Source organism: Colobus angolensis, unplaced genomic scaffold (assembly GCF_000951035.1).
Source record: "Colobus angolensis palliatus isolate OR3802 unplaced genomic scaffold, Cang.pa_1.0 Scaffold89, whole genome shotgun sequence".
NCBI lineage: Eukaryota > Metazoa > Chordata > Mammalia > Primates > Cercopithecidae > Colobus > Colobus angolensis.
This window is the reverse complement of record NW_012122820.1, coordinates 2,890,337-2,898,954: the sequence shown is the minus strand read 5'-3', so window position 1 is coordinate 2,898,954 and position 8,618 is coordinate 2,890,337.

The following is an 8,618-nucleotide window of genomic DNA, read 5'->3' as shown; positions in this document are numbered from 1 at the left end:
TAGTTGAGTCATGCTTATTAAGACAGAGGGCCTGAATCAGCTCTGTCCCATAATCGGCTGCTGCCCTGTGCAATGCCCATGCGTGGCTCCATCCCAGTTGATGGAGGAAGTGCTCATCCACAACCATAAACTTCAGCTTCCCTTGCTCTGTTGCTTTCATCCTGACTGCCACTCAGCATTCTAGCTTCCCCTCTCCAGCCGTGGTGTACTGGAGCCAGCTTGTACTAGTTTGTGAGAGAAGATTGTTAAATTTTCAGAAATTTTGCCAGCCGATTGTTCAACATGGCCAGTATAAAAACTAAATTATGTAAACTTACAATTAAATAAATCATAGTAGAAACAAAGAGAATAAACACTCAAAAACTCCTTCCTTCCTAATTATTTTACTACATTTTACCATTCCCTTTGCTCTCAAGGTTGCTTATCACACGCATTAGCCTATGCTCTCTGCGTGGTGGAAATAGCACACAACGGTAAACCACTGCACGACTCTCCCTAACTCCCTACACAGCCGTGTTTACGTGGAGATTCTGAAATCAAGTCATCGTGAGAGTATTTACAACAGGGAGGTCAGCAAATGTGACACATCCGGGCTTGATTTATTGTTCTGTTAATTGTTTAGACCACGGGGCTGCAAACTCTGCCCTGTGGCCTGTTTTCCTATGTCCCTTGAGCTAAGAATGGTTTTTATGTTTTCAAAGGTTGTAAAAAAATATTCATTGGTAGACACAAGAACCTCCCATTGGTAGACACAAGAGTATTGTGTTGAGTCCGTGTAGAAGGCAAGCAATGATTTTTCTTATTTGTGGTGCTACTGCCTTCAAGCCAAAATGAGAGCCTCCCGCTGGGCTCTTCTTGCCTTTTCTGCCTCCTTCCTAATTATGATGAGTCTGGCATGAGGACGCACCAACAGCTGACTCTGATGGAGTACAAGGCAAATGAATCCAGTCCTCTCACTACCACAGTCATACTAGCTCCACAGAACCAATAACAGTAAAAATATATTTTTATCAGTAGAGGCATTAGATCAGAAAAAAAAAAAAAAAAGAGAAAAAGATACATTGACTGAAACCATGCTTACATCACCATGTTTAGTGGGTATCTGGCAATTATCCAGGTAATTGGAGTCTAAGTAGCCAGACCATCTCTTCTCCCCTCACCTCCTGTGAAAAATTCTATCTGGGAGCTTAATGATCTACATTACCAAAATTAACTGGGTAACCGTAAAAGCTAACTGAGTTCTTTTATTTTTATTTTTTTTTTATTTATTTACTTTTTGAGATGGAGTCTTGCTCTGTTGCCCAGGCTGCAGTGCAGTGGCATGATCTCTGCTCACTGCAAGCTCCGCTGCCTCCCGGGTTAATGCCATTCTCCTGTCTCAGCCTCCCTAGAAGCTGGGACTACAGGTGCCTGCCACCACACCCGGCTAATTTTTTTGTATTTTCAGTAGAGACGGGGTTTCACCGTGCTCTCCAGGATGGTCTTGATCTCCTGACCTCGTGATCCGCCCACCTCAGCCTCCCAAAGTGCTGGGATTACAGGTGTGAGCCACCGCGCCCAGTCGAGTTCTTTTATTTTTTAAGGATGATCAATTATCCCAAGGCCAGTGGGGACCAAGGTGGCTTTAGGATGACACCTATGGCACTACTCAAACAAGTCTCTGGCTCCTCTCTGAGGCCTAAAGCTCAAACCAGTCAGAAAAGTCTTATGTCCAAGAATAACTGAGACCAGCCTCTAACTCTTAGGACCGTTCCACCCTGGTCTAGGCACAAAGACAGGATGTACAGTGTCTTCAGGTCGATACACTTGGCAATTCATTTAAAGAAACTGGAGCCTCTGGTGGGTCTGCCATGCTCCCACAGCATCCCAAACTTTTCACACTCACCCCACTTTATTTCGATTACCTGTTTATGTGCCCGTTCTCCCGGTGAGACTCTAAGCTCTAGGAGGGCAGGGAACGTGCCTGTCTTGTTCACTGCAATATTCCCAGCTCCTACCCAGTGCCTGTCTCATGGTAAGAGCTTAATAAATACTCATTGAATGGACAAGTGATTAAATGTAAAGGTTATCTCATAAGCGAATAAGCAATACTTGCTGCCTATTCCATGGGGAAGTGCTGAACCATGAGCTGCTATGCTTATTATAAGAACTCTCCCATTATAGACTAAACACTGGCTTATTTGGGTTAAAAAAAAAAAAAAGATGCCTATTTTTCTGACAGTTTGTTGTTTTCTTCTAAAGTCCATATAATTTTTAAAAAGAGCGAACAAAACCAAACAGTGGTTTCAGTGTTTGGGGTTGTTTATAAACACGCCAATACTGAAGGCCCACGGAGTCAGCCTTCAACAACACGGGTCTGGCTGGCTGCAGTCCTGGTCACTGCTCCTAGGAGTCTCCATAGCAGCCGGGGAAGGTCAAAGCACTGGGAGAGGGCTGTTTATTACCAACAGGAAATGTGGAAAACACCCTGCCCTTTAATCTTCAAATTACCTCAAGGAAAACAGAAAACAAGGTTATCATCAGACATTATCCACAGAGAAAACAGAACCTTCTGTGGATGCTCAAACCCTACTTTTAAAGCCTCATATTTTATGATTACATCAAAACACTTAAGTGTTTCAAAGAGCTCTTTCAGCAATACTCACAACAAGCACAAAAATAAATGTTATAACATTATCTCCTTATTAGAGATAAGACAAACTGGTCTGGATTCTACATAATTTCTTCCATAACCACAGAAATCGGTGAGAACCTGCAGATGCTGCCTCCCAGCCCACAAGGCTGGTACCACTGCCCTCTGCCTTACCTCCAAAGATAGTCACTACAGGTCCTGAAAACCCCCAAGATGCCTGCATTGGTATCAGAGTGGAGATCTGTATCTGCGTTTTTTGCATCATGCTCCTGGTCCCAAGATCCCCAAGGACATCACAGAAATAAATCAGGGGCCTGGCAATGGCGATATGTTAAAAATGAAAAATTGTAACCATTAGTAAACCAAATAATGGGGAGCAGTAATTCTTTGCTTTACATTAGTACATTTTGTTGTAAGTGCCTTTATAAATGATAAAGTACTAATGTTTGTTCCGGAAGTAAGTATGACTCTTTTGTGCAGGATATAAACCTTGCTATTCTCAGGAGCAATGGCCAATGACTAAACATTCACGGAGACTTCTTCGTACCAGGCAGGCACTTCATATTCTAAACACGTCACAGGCATTATATGATCTAGTTATCACAATAACCCCAGCAGGTTGCCATTATTGTTGTCTCTACTTTATAAAGGAAGAAACTAAGGCCGGGCGCGGTGGCTCAAGCCTGTAATCCCAGCACTTTGGGAGGCCGAGGCGGGCAGATCACGAGGTCAGGAGATCGAGACCATCCTGGCTAACACGGTGAAACCCCGTCTCTACTAAAAACTACAAAAAACTAGCCGGGCAAGGTGGTGGCACCTGTAGTCCCAGCTACTCGGGAGGCTGAGGCAGGAGAATGGCATAAACCCGGGAGGCGGAGCTTGCAGTCAGCTGAGATCCGGCCACAGCACTCCAGCCTGGGTGACAGAGCGAGACTCCGTCTCAAAAAAAAAAAAGGAAGAAACTGAGGCCCAGAGCTTTAGAGTCTCCCCAAGGTTACACAGCTAGAGGGAGATTGAAACTTGGGTGTCTTTGACTGCAGAGCTCATGCTTGCAATCATTTTGCTGTATTGTCTTCAACAGAGAAAGACATTATGCCACTATGGCTAGATTCAATTTTCTGTAGTTTAGGGAGATTGAAGGAATCCCAAATCCCAGTCAGCTAAAGTCACTCAGAAATATTTCTGGTCATTTAGGTGTCTTCTAAGCACAAGGCCAAAAATAACAGTGATTTAAATGACACTGGAGTGGAAATACAGGTCAAATCCAATTACAATGGCTCTCAAGGGAGCAACCAAGCTCTGATTGTGTCCTGGAACTTTTTATATTAAATATTGCTTTCCCCAACTACTAGAGGTCTCACTGATCCTCCTTCCTTTCCTCCAAATTCTGGTACTTGCCTGTCGAACATCACAGTCGAACCCTTGATTATACATTGCCTTTTACTGTTCACTATTTTTTCATGTATGCTAGTCTTTGTCTCCTCAACTACATTTTAAATTCCTGGAGAATAGAAACTGGGCTTCCAATCTATTGTGTATTTACAATGTGCACAAACTGGTTGCCGACTAAGCACGTAGAAAGTCCTCAATATAACTTATGTATTGATTTGTTTAAACAATATAAGCCAAAAACCTTTTTCTGTAAAGGACTAGATAGTAAATATTTTAGGCTTTGCAGATCACATGGTCTCTGTTGCAACTACTCAACTCTGCTGTTGCAGGGTGCAAACAGCCATAGACAATTCAATGAGCATGGCTGTGTTCTAATAAAACTTTATTTACACAACAGGCAGAGGGCCAGATTTAGCCTGTGAACTGTAATTTGTCAACCCAATATAGAATATTTATGATAGGCTTGAGGGACTGGGTAAGGAAATATTCTCAAATCTCAGCATTATGGAAGTAGATACTATACCTCCCTTTCATCCCTCTGCCCTCTAGTCCCCACTACTAGAGTTCTAGCCCCTGACCAAGCCAAGTATTTTTCCAAAGCCTCTCATCTTGGACTTAAGGTTAGTCTAGCACAATATTTTGCAGTCCAATTACCTTTGGGGCTTCATACATCAGTTTAAAAAGAGAAAAATCAATGACAAAGTGGAAAGCTAACATAGTAGGTTGTAAGAATAAGTAATTACAAAATTCTTCAAACGCATTCCACCAAGGAGTCTCTGACACTCCCAACTGCTTCTTACAGACTGCCATGCAAATCATCATAGGTGATTTGAAACACTCCTTTCACCTGGATTAGCAATCTACAGCGAGAGCCCATCCACCGGGCAGGAAGCCGTCTGCAGCATGGCAAGAGGAAACGTTCCTTCCTCCCCACAACAGCTTTCCTTGGAGCATAAGGGAACACAACACACGGAAGAAGAAAGGCTTTTCAGCCCTTCGTTTTGCTTTAACATTGAAAAGTCTTTAATGGGCTGCTTCCCTGACGTCATTTCAGTGTGAGATGTTTCCTTAAACAAATCGTTCAGTATTGTTTCTGGGTTTATCTGCATGTTTGTAAAGATTTGACACGCATTTGATATGAATGGAGGTAGCTTAATAGAGAACCATGGAATCTGTAGCTGGGTAGCAGTCTTCTAATTCAATCTCTTTATTACACAGAGAAGTGAAGTGACTTGCCCAGGACTGTGGGTTCTTTGCTCAAAGCAGATAATCGTTCAGGTCATCCCTCTATGACCTTAGTGCTATGATAATGAATCAGCTAGCACACACCTAGTTAATGTGAAAGACAATCCGGTGACAACCCTCAACGCTCCTCCATGTCCCAGGACAAGGCTCCTTTATGTGAAATCAGCCACATCCAATAACATCTTCCTCAATAATGTGACACAGAGCTGCCTGTGTTTTCGGAGGCATGGCAAGCAACTTCCGTTGTCCTTTCCATGGTACACTGAGAATAAAACAGAGATTTGTCTTCTGCAGTTTCTACTTCCTCCTTTTTTTAGTTTTACTTTTTCTGAGATGGAGTTTTGCTCTAATCTCCCAGGCCGGACTGCAGTGACGCGATCTTGGCTCCCTGCAACCTTCGTGTCCCAGGTTCAAGTGATTCTCCTGCCTCAGCCTCCCAAGTAGCTGGGATTACAGACGCCCGCTGCCACATCTGGCTAATTTTTTGTATTTTTAGTAGAGACGGGGTTTCATCATGTTGGCCAGGCTGGTCTCGAACTCCTGACCTCAGGTGATCCACTTGTCTCAGACTCCCAAAGTGCTGGGATTACAGGTGTGAGCCACTGTGTCCGACCTCTACTTCCTCTGTCTTAACATCTTTTTCTCCCTCTTGGTAATCAAATGACTGATTACTTTGACTGAGACTCATGGACATTGGGTAGCAGCATCAGGTCTTTGCATTTTAAGCCCATGATCTCTTCATGTGGAATTAAAGGTACTTCCTCATATCTTAGGATGATGCCCAGAAACACAAAGAAACAAATCAAAAGAAGTAGCTATTGTAGAGATCCTCTAGACCCACTATGCCTTCACCTGACTTCTGAGAGTGACACTAAAATTAATAAATTTCACAGGACTGGCAGAGAGAAGCAAAGAGAGATCAAAAGAGAAAATTCATGGAGTGGTCAATTCAAGAGTGGTCTCTCCATTCCAAAAAGATCTAATTACCCCAACCCCGCTCCAGGTCAAGTTAACAGAGGTCTAGTCCAGGGAGCTATAAGGCCCAGACTGGAGAATTTCTGACCTTTTCAAAGGTATAGGTTACCTCTTACCCTAGCAAAAGCCCCCTGGTAGATGTCTGCCTTCCTCACATTACCCAATCTTCACCCCATATTTGCCCCTTCTCATTCTGCTCTGGCTTCCAAACAGTTGTTTCAAATTGTAACCTCTTTGTACAACCTTGCAGAACAAAGAGCTATGTCTCCTATATTTTATCTTCCTCTATAATAAAGTTTCTGATAAGTATGTTTTAACTTGCATCCTTTATTGTATAAAAATATTGGGAATGTGCTGCCTTAAAAATTAACATATTCTTTGTCACTTATGCAGAATTTTTTTGATTTGAACACTAATTGGGTAATTGGACTAAAAGTATCCCTTCTGGGCTTCTATTAGAAAGAATAATACGGGTCATGAAACTAATAATAATCATGATGAAGATAGTGATACTCTTACTACTACTAATTATAATAGTTTTTTGGTTTTTTTTTTCATTTGCAGAACATTGTACAGATTGCAAAGCTTTTTCTGGTACATTTTCTCACTTGATCTCATTTACCCAGTGAAATTGGTAGAGCAAATATTATGTTCCCCAAGGTATAGGTGAGGTCATTGGTTGAATGTCACATAGATAGAAAGAGGTGAAACTAGTTTCCCTTTCCAGGGGGGTGCCCTTTCTACTGTGCTCTGCTGCTTAAAAAATAAATGAACCACGCATTGAAAACAACTGATAACACACTGCTTCAAACTGTTCTCCTCCACAGGGGGAGGGAGTTCATTCTTCACTTCTATCATCCTTTGGAATAAAATTTCTAGCAAAAAAAGGGCAACTCATACACATGGCAAAAGCACAGCATCAGAGGCTGTTTAAGTCAGAATCACAGATTCTTAGGGGCATCCTGGAAGCTCCTCTCTTCCTCTTCATTCTAACATATTCTGCTACAGGACAAATGCCAGACTTAGAGGGTTTTTACACGACAAAGAAAAGAGTACTAATAAAGCAGACCGTGTATTTGTGTTTTAAAATTATGATATAGTCAATCTACATTTGTAAACAAACATTCATTCACACCTACAAAACCAGTTTTCAATTATATTCTGATTTTCAAAGAATCTAAACATACTGTCTTCTTACAATTACCTTAATTGAGTAGGTGCTGAATTTTGTCTTACCCAGTCACTGCCATGGTATAAAAACCCCAGACCCAAACATTAATTTTTTTTATCATACTACAAACTTGTTTTAAATTGCAGTATCCAACTTTATAAAACCAAGTGTGGGCATATATTTAATCTCATAATGACAATTATAATATAATCATGAAACCCGAAGTCACCAATATTTGTCCAAGGTATCATGGTGAGGCTTATGGAAACACAGTGGAAGCACGCCAACACTCTGGACGCCAACAGAAATGGAAGTTACATGGATTAAAAAAGAATTTGCCTATTTGAAATGATCTTTTACTAACATCGAGCCTGCAACTTAGTATATTTGGATAAGTGATGATGACCTGGTTTTACAAACACAGATTATTCAAACAGAAAGAAGGCAGAAGGCTGGCGTCATCCTAGAAGGTCAGAGCTTTAGGACTTTGGGGGGCAGAAAAAAAGAATTAAAAAAAATAAAGCTCTGTGGGCCGGGGAGATGAACAATATGGCAATGCTGAAGTCACTGCAACATTATTTATCTTGTTTCTCTGAGTATGATGTCTAACCTTCAAGAGTTTTTTGTTTGAAAGTTAAAAAACCAAAAACCTTTCCGTTTTTTTCTATCTCCCTTAGAATGTAAAGTCTGAGAGATCAGGACTTGCTATTATATGTTCCTTTATCCCAACTTGGATTTCATTATTTTATAAATCATGAGCTCTTTAAAAAATGCTGACATTTAATGAGTAAATTCCACTAACTGAGGGTTTAGTTCAAAAGAATAAGCATTTATTGAATCTCTATTATGCACAAGGCATTGGACCAAGTGCTAGGGAGACTATATGGGTGATAAGCACATAAAAAATAACATCTCCGGCCGGGTGCGGTGGCTCAGGCCTGTAATCCCAGCACTTTGGGAGGCCGAGGCGGGCGGATCATGAGGTAAGGAGATCGAGACCATCCTGGCTAACACAGCAAAACTCTGTCTCTACTGAAAATACAAAAAATTAGCCGGGCGAGGTGGCGGGCGCCTATAGTCCCAGCTACTCGGGAGGCTAAGGCAGGAGAATGGCGTAAACCCGGGAGGCGGAGCTTGCCGTGAGCCGAGATCCGGCCACTGCACTCCAGCCTGGGCGACAGAGCGAGACTCCGTCTCAAAAAA